Source organism: Asparagus officinalis, chromosome 1, assembly GCF_001876935.1.
Source record: "Asparagus officinalis chromosome 1, Aspof.V1, whole genome shotgun sequence".
NCBI classification, from domain to species: Eukaryota; Viridiplantae; Streptophyta; class Magnoliopsida; order Asparagales; family Asparagaceae; genus Asparagus; species Asparagus officinalis.
The window spans coordinates 86,373,167-86,382,999 of record NC_033794.1 but is presented as its reverse complement, the minus strand read 5'-3'; the positions used below and the strand labels follow the sequence as shown (position 1 = coordinate 86,382,999).

At 42.4% G+C, this 9,833-nt stretch overlaps 1 long non-coding RNA gene across 1 annotated transcript; it reads left to right on the top strand.

The window, feature by feature from the left end:
- Positions 328 to 1,248, top strand: LOC109827158. Its single transcript, XR_002243354.1, has 3 exons — positions 328 to 773; positions 1,102 to 1,138; positions 1,226 to 1,248. It is a non-coding gene; the product is annotated as an uncharacterized LOC109827158 (long non-coding RNA).

The following is a 9,833-nucleotide window of genomic DNA, read 5'->3' as shown; positions in this document are numbered from 1 at the left end:
TCCATACCAAATGCCAAAATTTTTGGTGAAACAAACACCCCCTAAGACAATAACCATGATACCAATGTAGAAGCACTACTGCAAAAGCTCCTTATAGTAACAGTTAATTCATTAAACCGTTACTATTAAACCTTATTGAAACGGTTATTATCAAATCTGATTTTTTTTCTTTCTATTTGAAACAGTTATCAATTATATATCAATTAAATTAAAAGAACAATAAATATTTTTATTAAAATTAAGGTGGGAAACTAAATTTTGGGGGGCAAATAAAAATCAGGAAACTAAATAGGAAGGGTGATTTCTCTCTCTCTTTGTAACCTCCGCTCCCAAAAAATAAACCCCTTCTATCTCACCTCCCTCTCCGATCTCTCATCGTCACCTCCGCAAGTCGATCTCACGTCATCACCTCTACAGATGCTCTCCCTGTAATTAAACCCCTCTGATCTCACGTCGTCATCTCTGCAGATTTCTCTCTCTTGTAACCTCCGCTCTCCCTCTAATTAACCCCCCCGATCTCACCTCATCGCCTCCGCGCGATCAGCCCCAAAAAACTTCGGCCGCTCTCAAAAACTAGATTGACCCCTGATCCTCTGCTTGACCTAACAAAGCTCCGCTCTAAAAGTGTTAATTGATCTCTGATCACGCCTCAAGACCACTGCTTTCCAGATCTTTGGGCGTCTATCCAATCGAGTCGTGCAATATCGTGGTTGCGTGTCTTCCCCTTTCCGATTTCTGGCAATTGCATGCGCTGATCACCTCACTCCACAAAGGTATTATGCACTTTCTTATTATTGTGATTAAGTTATTTATTCAATTTGTAAAAAATCCCCAATCTGATTTCTTATTAATGTGACCGTGGAGGTTTTTTTTGCTTTGAATAAAGTTCAGCGGATATATGCAATTAAGTATGATGTTTATATTGATCGTATTTTTAGTAGATTATATTGATCTTATTTTAATAGATTATATTGATCTTATTTGTCGTCTTTACTTTTTTAGTTTTCCATCATATTAATGTTTCGCCCTTTGTTTCTTTTTATTCTGATATTTTCAATTGTCCTCAATTTGAATGATTAACTATTCATTGAATGATCACAGCTTAGCTTTAATTTATAGACACTGGACAATTTCAAAGGTAATCTAGCTTTATGGTGTTTGTTTATTTCACTCGGTTTAACATTTATGGAGTAAGTTTTCACTATTTTAATTTATTTTGAAGCAGGCTACGAGACTTGAAGCAATCAGGTAAACTTCATTTAATCTAACATTGGTTTCTGTATGTTACTTTTGATATTTCAACATAACTTGTAACAGGCTCGATGTAATCATACTAGAGGTATTGTTTTATGTGAATAATTTTCCTATCAACCTCCCACGCCCACCATTTTCTTGGTATATATCAGCATGAAAATAAAGTATCTGCCTTATAGAAGTAGTTATCACTTATAAAGAAAGAAGAAACATAAGAGTCTGGTTAAAAATTCTAACTTTGACAATGGCTAAAAGGCGGTCGACCGGGCCGGTCGACCGCCGAAACGGTTTTGGGCTGGGTCTGTTTTCTAGACCCGTTTCGTTTGGGTTTTCTATAAATACCCAAACTCGGTTTTAGGGTTAGTAAGCAAGGGGGTTTAGCAGCCATTGAGGGTGAGTTCTTGGGCTTCTATTCTAGGAGCAATTGATGAGATCAAGAGGTGAGTTGTTGAGGGTTTATGAGAAATTTGTAACCCTAGTTGTATCCCCTTGATTTCTAATAGTGAAAACTCCCCCTTCCTTGCCCCGTGGACGTAGGTATCTTGCCGAACCATGTAAAAACTGGTGTTAGTGATTGTTTGTGCTTGTTTGGTGTGTTGGTCTATCCTTTCTCGGCGATTGGTTTGGATTCTCGAGGCACAACAAGTGGTATCAGAGCCCCGGGCAACGCTTGGGCTTTTTGGAGGCGTAGATCAGTTGGGAAGTTCATCTAGAGCTTCGGTTGGTGATAAATATTGGATCTTTGTGGTAAAGTTTCTATCTTTTTTAAGTTAGATCTATTTCTTATCGTTCCGTAATTGTATTGGGTGCTTTGAGATAAATGGCCGGAAAGGATAAACATGGGGAGGGTTCTTCTAGTGTGAAGGCCATCCAAAGTTTGAGTATACATTCTATGAAAATAGATGTGGAAAAGTTCAACGGCACAAATAATTTTGGACTTTGGCGATGCGAAGTCATGGATGCGCTAAATACGCAAAATCTAGAAGATACGTTAGAGTTGGACGGGAAACCGGACAACATGGATGATAAGATTTGGAAAAAAAATGAATAGAACAGCGTGTGGTGTGATTAGGTCTTGCCTTACCCAAGATCTAAAATATGATGTGATGAATGAAACTTCAGCAAAGAAGATTTGGGAGGTCCTAGAGGGCAAATATTTGACGAAGATTTAGGAGGTCCTAGAGGGCAAATATTTGACAAAGAGCGTCAAAAATCGTTTGTATTTGAAGAGGAGGTTTTATCGCTTCCAATTGAAGAAGGGGACATCCATTAGTGATCACATGAACCACTACACGAAGCTACTTGCAGATTTGGTGAACGTAGATGTCATTGTTGAAGATGAGGATAAAGCGTTATTGTTATTGAGTTCCTTGGCTGACGAGGAATATGAGACATTTGTCCTCACTCTTATTAATGGGAAGACATCTCTTTCGTATAGTGAAGTCACCGCGATACTTGTGAATTATCAACTTCGAAAGAAGGACAATGAGACTTCCATTGAGCCGGTTACGCGGGCATTGGTTGCAAGAGCTAAAAGTCCAAACCGTGGGAGGAGATCACAGTCTAGAGGTGGGCATCCTGCAGTTGGTAGGAATCAGTGTGCCTTTTGTAGAGAGGATGGACATTGGAAAGCCGAATGCCCAAAATTGCAAGCTGTGAAGAATAAAGGGAAAGCTATTCAAGCTTCAGAGGTGAATATTGCCAAGGCTAGTGGCGATGTTTCAGATTCAGATTCTTCGGGCTATTCGTGCCCAGCTCTTCCGTCAGTTGATGTTGCCGACTCCACCGAGTGGATGTTGGATTCTGGTGCTACTTACCACATATGCCCTAGAAGGGATTGGTTCTCCAGCTTTCAGGAGTTGGAAAGAGGGGATGCTGTTCTCATGGGTAATGATCACAGATGCCCTATTGGTGGTATTGGTACCGTTCGGATTCGGATGAGTGACGGGATGATCCGGGAGTTGGCTGATGTGAGGTTCGTTCCTCAACTGAGGAAGAACATCATTTCACTTGGGGTATTGGAGGCATCAGGCTATAGGGTGATCTTGGCGGAACATCAGGGTCCATGATTGTTATGAAGGGCGTCAGACGGAGTAACTTGTATTATCTGCTTGGGAGCATGGAAGTGGATAGGGCGCTGACGACTTCTATGGCTAGACTGTGGCGTTGTATGGTGGTGGGATATATTATTGGTTATGCCGTGCACAGATTGTTGAGGATTGCTATGACCTACAAATTGAAGTCCTGCGAGCACATTAGGATGAGCGAGAAGACCGAGGTGGAGTACAACACTTCTATCCACCGATCGATGGGTCTTATTAGAGGTGTTCAGTCAGGCAATGGGGGGCTTTCCGAGGAGGCATCATCAGCAGGTAATCGGTATTTTGTTTCCTATGTTGGGGATTGTACTAGGCATATTTGGGTTACAACCAAGTCCCTTTGGTATGAAGCCCTAGTAGTCCGTAACAGTTGGAGGAGGTGTATGGGTAGAAAGGTGACCCGTTGTACTAGTTCTAATAGGGGTTCTTTCTTGCATTGGTGCCGAGCTCATGACAGTTGGAGACACTTCAGAGGAGAGAAGACAATGGGGCGACGTGATGAGATGGCGGATTTAGTGAGCCGTTCTTTTCTGGAGGAGGATCGGCGTTGGTTGTTGAGCAATGGATCTGGTATTCAGGCTTCGACAGGTTTGGGTCATCTTATGAGATTGCCGACTGCTGCGTATAGAGTTGTTAGATCTGGTGGACAGGTTTGGGTCATCTTATGAGATTGCCGACTGCTGCGTATAGAGTTGTTAGATCTGGTGGAGCTGTATCAGATTTTGGTTGGCGTCGGATATCGGGCTACCCAGCACTTGGTCACATCATGGATGTGAGATTGGATCCGATTGCGTATTTAGGATTCAGAGGCTCGTTTGTCTATCAGTGGGGAGCTTCTGAGTTTGGTCTGAGCAGGTTTGTCACTTTGGACTCTCGGCAGGTGGAGAGAATTGATCAGGTTAGAGGGATATCGTAGCGGGTGGAGGGTGATGCTACTCCACATTGGGTGAGGATTTCCTCACATACTCCAGGTCATTCTGTATTGGTTGGGATTCCAGCTGAGGTGGTACAACATGAGAGTCATTTATTTATGGGTGCAGATGATGAGGTGATTGATTTGGATGCAGCTGGTGGATATGGTTTGGATACGGCCATTATTTCACCTCAGGTGGAGGTGTTGGACTTGTTTCAGTTTGGGGCCGTTGATAATGCTATCAGCCGTAAGATGGATTGAGGGCCTTTGGAGGCCATTGGGTGAACTACGTGAAGGCTTGATTCCTTGGAGAGGATACGTAGGTAGTCTTTATGATGCAGCCGATTTGATTAGCGACATCGACATTTGGGGTGAGTGTTCACACTCCCATTTGGGTCTCAGCAAGTGAGGCATTTGGTGTAGTCGGTGTAGGCTCAGTTCGATTTGATGAGTAGACACAGTTGGTTTGGGGTTGAGTGTTCGCACTCCCGTTTGGGTCACGACGTGTTGTGGATGGGGTCCGTTGTCATGAGTCTGTTGCCATGGCGTACTGGATGCAACAGTTGAGGCATTGGTTTGGTTGGTGTTGGCTCAGATTTGGGAAATCTTCACCGAGGTGGAGATTTGTAGAATTGGCAGAGATCAGGTTTCAGGCTTAGGATTCAGGTTGTCAGGGTGGCGGTCGACCGGCCCGGTCGACCGCGTTCGTGCATATTGTTTACTGGGCATCAGGATTGGTGGCGGTCGACCGACGCGGTCGACTGCGATGGATCGCGGTCGACTGGTCCGGTCGACCGCCGAAGCGGTTTTGGGCTGGGTCTGTTTTCCAGACCCGTTTCGTTTGGGTTTTCTATAAATACCCAAACTCGGTTTTAGGGTTAGTAAGCAAGGGGTTTTAGCAGCCATTGAGGGTGAGTTCTTGGGCTTCTATTCTAGGAGCAATTGGTGAGATCAAGAGGTAAGTTGTTGAGGGTTTATGAGAGATTTGTAACCCTAGTTATATGCCCTTGATTTCTAATAGTGAAAACTCCATCTTCCTTGCCCCGTGGACGTAGGCATCTTACCGAACCACGTAAAAACTGGTGTTAGTGATTGTTTGTGCTTGTTTGGTGTGTTGGTCTATCCTTTCTCGGCGATTGGTTTGGATTCTCGAGGCACAACATGCATGTGTCTTCAAATACACCAAAATTATAAAATTGCGGTAGGTATTGAGAGTAAAATCTTTATACTTTTAATGAGCCCACTATACAGTTTTTGTTTGCCACTGGATTTAAACATCCCTGTCAATACCTTCCAAATTATATCCAGCACTCAACAATCTGTGATTGTCCACATCTCTCTTCATTAAACAACATAAACCCACTTCAGTTTCCAATTTGATGTAAAGTTTGCTTAATTAAGATATATGTGTCTTTTTCTTTCAGTTTTGTTTTTAATTGATTTTGTACTTCGGAGTGTTTGGTAACGTTAATTGGTGATTTATTTTGGCAGGTTTTGATGGGGATGCGCGAGTCAAATGCCAGACTTTGATGGGGATGCACAAGTCAAATGGCAGACAAAAAAGAGCTTTGCTACAGTGACCCAAAATATGGGACCAATAAAAGGGACAAGTGATGTGTCCCTCTCCTATTGGATAATGAGTTGGTCACCATTAATGATGACCAACTCATTATCCAATAGGAGGGGACACCTCACTTGTCCCTCCTATTGGTCCCATATTTTGGGTCCTTAAAGAATTTTTCGACAAAAAACTTAGTTTTATCCTTCCTCCCTGTAGGTTATTTAAGATCTATGTGTTTTTTTCTTTCAATTTTTGTTTTTAATTGAATTTGTACTTCGGAGTGTTTGGTAACATTAATTGGTGATTTATTTTGGAAGGTTGTGATGGGGATGTGCAAGTCAATTCGGAGTGTTTGGTAACATTAATTGGTGATTTATTTTGGAAGGTTGTGATGGGAATGTGCAAGTCAAGTGGCAGACAAAAACCTCCACTTGACTTACACATTCCCATCACAACCTTCCAAAATAAATCACCAATTAATGTTACCAAACACTCCGAATTGACTTGCACATCCCCATCACAACCTTCCAAAATAAATCACCAATTAATGTTACCAAACACTCCGAAGTACAAATTCAATTAAAAACAAAAATTGAAAGAAAAAAAACACATAGATCTTAAATAACCTACAGGGAGGAAGGATAAAACTAAGTTTTTTGTCGAAAAAATCTTTAAGGACCCAAAATATGGGACCAATAGGAGGGACAAGTGAGGTGTTCCCTCCTATTGGATAATGAGTTGGCCATCATTAATGGTGACTAACTCATTATCCAATAGGAGGGGGACACATCACTTGTCCCTTTTATTGGTCCCATATTTTGGGTCCCTATAGCAAAGCTCATATTCATAACCCAAAGAAAAATTCTTTAAGGATCCAAAATATGGGACCAATAGGGGGACAAATGAGGTGTCCCCCTCCTATTGGATAATGAGTTGGCCATCATTAATGATGGTCAACTCATTATCCAATAGGAGGGGGACACCTTACTTGTTCTCCCTNCAATTGGTGAGATCAAGAGGTGAGTTGTTGAGGGTTTATGAGAGATTTGTAACCCTAGTTATATCCCATTGATTTCTAATAGTGAAAACTCCCCCTTCCTTGCCCCGTGGACGTAGGCATCTTGCCGAACCACGTAAAAACTGGTGTTAGTGATTGTTTGTGCTAGTTTGGTGTGTTGGTCTATCCTTTCTCGGCGATTGGTTTGGATTCTCAAGGCACAACATGCATGTGTCTTCAAATACACCAAAATTATAAAATTGCGGTAGGTTATAAACTATGTGCATGAGTCGCCCTACTGTCCAAACTCCTCTCTCCATGCATGAGTGGGCCCCACGTATTTCTAAATCTCTCCATTTGAGCTTCAGCTTGGGCGTGTGTTGCGGTATAATATGCCAAAATTTAAAAGAGAATAGGTAGTAAAGGATGCATTGATTGATGGCACTGTTTATACCAAACATATATATCTTCCTTTCCCATCTATAAATAGTGTAGTTTATAAATAAAACAAACAAAAATTAAAAAAATAGTAAATTAAAAACTGAAAGATGAAGGGAAAAGAAAAAGATGTTGAAGAATTAAATGAAAGGGCACCTAAGGTTGTTCAACATTCAATTTCTTATCATTGTTATCCAATTGATATTGATGTTTGGTTCAAAATCATACGAAAGTCATCACTTGTACAGAGTCGATACTAATTTTAGTTCTCTCCCTCCCTCGCAAGTCATCAATAAAAGACAAATAAGCATAAAAATCATAGGACAAATTAAGACCGACATATGTTTCCCTATTCTAATCAAAGCCCAAAGTGCTCTGCAGGAGCAGCATACACCAGCGCGAAGAGGTTATAAACTACGTGCATGAGTCGCCCTACTATCCAAACTCCTCTCTCCATGAATGAGTGGGCCCCACGTATTTCTAAATCTCTTTATTTGAGCTTCAGCTTGGGCGTGTGTTGCGGTATAATATGCCAAAATTTAAAAGAGAATAGGTAGTAAAGGATGCATTGATTGATGGCACTGTTTATACCAAGCATATATATCTTCCTTTCCCATCTATAAATAGTGTAGTTTATAAATAAAACAAACAAAAATAAAAAAAATAGTAAATTAAAAACTGAAAGATGAAGGGAGGAGAAAAAGATGTTGAAGAATTAAATGAAAGGGCACCTAAGGTTGTTCAACATTCAATTTCTTATCATTGTTATCCAATTGATATTGATGTTTGGTTCAAAATCATACGAAAGTCATCACTTGTACAGAGTCGATACCAATTTTAGTTCTCTCCCTCCCTCGCAAGTCATCAATAAAAGACAAATAAGCATAAAAATCATAGGACAAATTAAGACCGACGTATGTTTCCCTATTCTAATCAAAGCCCAAAGTGCTCTGCAGGAGCAGCATACACCAGCGCGAAGAGGTTATAAACTACGTGCATGAGTCGCCCTACTGTCCAAACTCCTCTCTCCATGCATGAGTGGGCCCCACGTATTTCTAAATCTCTTTCTTTGAGCTTTAGCTTGGGCGTGTGTTGCGGTATAATCGTCCACCGTCCCCCCAGTAATCACTCCGCATTTCTTTACGCTCTGCAGCGCTTCGATTGGAATACAATACCGATTCAGATGTAGCAGGTAACCGGTACCATTTAACTACGCCCTCCTAATGTCCTGTGCCGGTGTCTGACTGTTTCGTCGACATTCGCAGCCCTAACTTTTTATACCGACCGTCTCCCGTGGAAACACAACGTGGACCTAACGTAATTGTAGTAAAATTAAAGTGCCTCTGCAGAGCATCATACACCAGGAAAGTTATAAACACCGTTGCATGGTCGCCTCTCTCGAAGCACTCTTCAACACCTTCTCTCGACGAACTTTCCCTACCCCCCGGATTTTGAACGCTAAATTTTTCCCAGAAACGAACAACTAGTCCAGATCATCGAAATGGATGAGATAGATGATTTGAATGGAATTTGGAGGATCAGATTGGAGAAGCCGGAAAGCAGGGACGTGGACTGCTGCGGCGAACGGCCGCGAATTGCCCGAGGTGCTCCGGCGCATGATTGAGATGGGTTTGGAGAGGAATGAATTGAGAGAAAGCAGGAGAGGGTGTGGAGCTGTCTGGCGCCACGGCTAGAGATTGCCCGAGGGTGGCTCTGGATATTTGAGAATGGATTTAGGAGAGGAATGAATTGAGAAAAGCGAAAGGGGAGTGAAGTTGCTACGGCCGATGCACGAGATTTCGAGTGCCCGGCGATTATTGAGATGGATTTGAGAAAGATTAGATTGAGCAAGCGGAAAGAGGAGGTGAGCTGTCCTGTGGTCAACGGCGCGGAGATTGCCGAGGTGGCTCCGGCGACGATTGAGATGGGTTTGGAGAGCAATGTGATTGGGAGGAAGGCGGGAAGAGGGGAGGTGGAGCTGGCTACGGCCAATTGCGCGGAGATTGCCGACAGTGGCGGATCCACAACCTCTCGTATGGTGGTTCGAAATCAACGCTATTTTTTTTTCAAATACTACTAAAGAAAGCATAAAAATAATAAACAAATAATAGTAAAGAGAAAATAGGAGAAAATAGAAATGCAAAGAGAAAATAAGGATAATAGGAGAAATATAAAGAGGCTGTAAGAGGTATTGAACCTTTGACCTCTTAAAAGGTAAGCAAATGCTTATACCACTAGGCTATAATCTACATTTGTTTGCAAACTAACATGTATGCTATATATACTTTTGAAAATCGGAGGTGGTTCAAATGAACCACTTTGAACAAGAACAGATCCGTCACTGATTGCCGAGGTGGCTCCGGCGACGATTGAGATGGATTTGGAGAGCATTGAGATTGGGAGGAAGGTGGGAAGAGGGGAGGTGGAGCTGACTGCGGCCAACGGCGCGGAGATTACCGATGTGGCTCCGGCGACGATTGAGATGGATTTGGAGAGGAATGAGATTCGGAGGAAGGCGGGAAAAGGGGAGGTGGAGCTGGCTGCGGCCAACGGCGCGGAGATTGCCGAGGT